The 2,289-nt window shown below is 28.1% G+C and overlaps 1 protein-coding gene across 1 annotated transcript in view; it reads right to left on the reverse strand.

Moving 5' to 3' along the window:
• LOC106457428 (60S ribosomal protein L15-like) overlaps positions 1 to 1,977 on the reverse strand; it is a 12,919-nt gene extending 10,942 nt beyond the window's left edge. Inside the window, exon 1 of the mRNA XM_013916842.2 lies at positions 1,922 to 1,977. The gene's annotated coding sequence lies outside the window, so the exon portion shown is untranslated. The remainder of the gene's footprint in view (positions 1 to 1,921) is intronic.
• Positions 1,978 to 2,289: the final 312 nt, after the last annotated feature.

Consider the following 2,289-nt stretch of genomic DNA (forward strand, 5'->3'; position numbering starts at 1 on the left):
CAACATAATAATAAGTTAAGTAACGTAACGAACGTAACGAAGTAATAAGTATAGACTAGTATATATATATATATAATATATATATATATATATATATATATATATACATACATACATACATATATATATATATATATATATAAAGTAGCAAAATTCTAACAATTAGAAAAACTAAAAATAGATGAAATTACATCAATAAATACATATAAACTGTCATAACCCATCATTAATACATTTGGAGATCTTGCTACATTTTGCACTGTCAAAGATTCTAAAAACTTATTCTCACAGGTAAATACAGCTACAAGTCTATCTCATGAATGCCATCAAAATTAATAGCTTTATAACAAATACTACTTTTAATGAAAAATGTCAAAAAATCAAGACACTTGGCTACTGTTCTGGAGTAAAAAAGGATAATGGTTAAATGTGCCATAACTTTTTACAATGCCATTCATCATAGAATTGTGCATTTGATGTCAGTATCAAATACTCCTTTCCACTCTACACTGCTGATTTAGCTACAGTTTGTGGTAGATGAGAGTAAATACCAGATACAATATATAGCATTAATGAAAAAAATTGTAGCTATGCATTTTGGAGGTTCTACAAGTATTGCAGATGCAATAATTAAATTGTAGGATGGAGAAAAATATTTTTATTCTTCACAGGAAAATCACCTTGCAGTCCAACTTGTTGGTCTGAATAAGACTAATGTCATGAATTCACAGATATATCAAGCACAAGCACTTTTGTAACACCTGATTTTTTTGTGTATAAAATTATGCATTTCACTAAAAACTTCCCACTTTTTATGCAAATTCATACAGAAAATACTGAAATATACTCAACATTCCTTATCCAATACTGGATCAATCTAATGGACAACCCTGTGAACATTGTTAAAAACTGTGAAAAAATATGTCTTGTAAGCAGAAAATGTTTGTCAAGGTGGACACAAAAGGAAAATCATTTTCTGCAAGACTAGAGTTGTGCCATTTGCACAACTTTTATCATTGGCAAAGCCAAGATAACAACCAATGATATTTAATTATTTAATAAAGTAATATTCACATTTTTTTAAACTATCCTACAGCTGACTAAACACTGATTTCATACCTAGCTGCTGGGTGATGGCCTTAATCAGTACTTTATAACAAAGCATTTTAAAACCTACTTTGGTACCAAAAATACATCAGAGCTAGTCACCTATGTACAAGGATTTAATACAAGCACACTACGAGTATAAAGGATAGAAATCTTTTGGTGGTGAAGACATCTCCAACTTCTCATTTAATGATGTTAATCTAAATTCTAGATATTTAAATTACATTTATGTACTTTTAAGTTTAACAGTACTTACGTTGTGCGCAATATTTATTTAGTAATAAATGATAACACTTTTAAATATCAATATTTTGTACAAAAATTACCTTTTGCTTAGAAAACGACAACTGTGAGGTTAAGACAATGTTTAATTGTTATTAACTTTACGTTTTACTTCACAGTTGCACACTTACGCTAGTTAGGCCTAGCGACAATAGATTTAATTAGTACACTGCCGCAGTCAACACATTAAACACACTAGTGAAATAGTAAGTACACAAAAAACTTATAATTGTCTAATAATACAACAAATTTGATTTCTCAAAAATAACAGTTTAAAGTTATTTTGTTCTTTTCAGTATCAGTAATAGTAGCATACATCAGTTGCATAGTATTAGATATTCGTATTGGAGACGTGCATATCTTACTGAAATTAATAACCACTCATTCAAACCTTCCAAAGTCTAAATTCTATCTATAATGTAATAATATCGAGCATTAAATTTGGAAAATAAGCTTTTTAAATATAAATACATGCTTTTAATTGTTGATGCAAACAGATATATTCATAGAGAGTAAATTAAGACAACCATACCTCCTATTCGCCACAACTAAAAGAGAATAGTCCCGTATAATCACGTTCGTAACGAGAAAGCAACAATGCAACATAGCATACAAAATATTTTCATAAAATAGTTTGTTTTGTTTTATTAGAATGTGTTCAATTATTTTATTTATTCAACATTTTAAAATAATTAGACAATGAATAAACGTTCAATTGTAACAAATGAGATATAATGATTACAATGTTATATGTCCATTCCCTTGCTATCATAGCCTTTATAGTTTCTTGGTAATTTGTCACAGCAATATTCATGATAATTTTAATATCATTTTTCTCTACTTTTGAAGCTACCATATAGTAACCTAAATTAATTTAGTTGTGTTAATAGTGTTGTAACA

Source organism: Limulus polyphemus, unplaced genomic scaffold (genome assembly GCF_000517525.1).
Source record: "Limulus polyphemus unplaced genomic scaffold, Limulus_polyphemus-2.1.2 Scaffold329, whole genome shotgun sequence".
Lineage (NCBI taxonomy): Eukaryota > Metazoa > Arthropoda > Merostomata > Xiphosura > Limulidae > Limulus > Limulus polyphemus.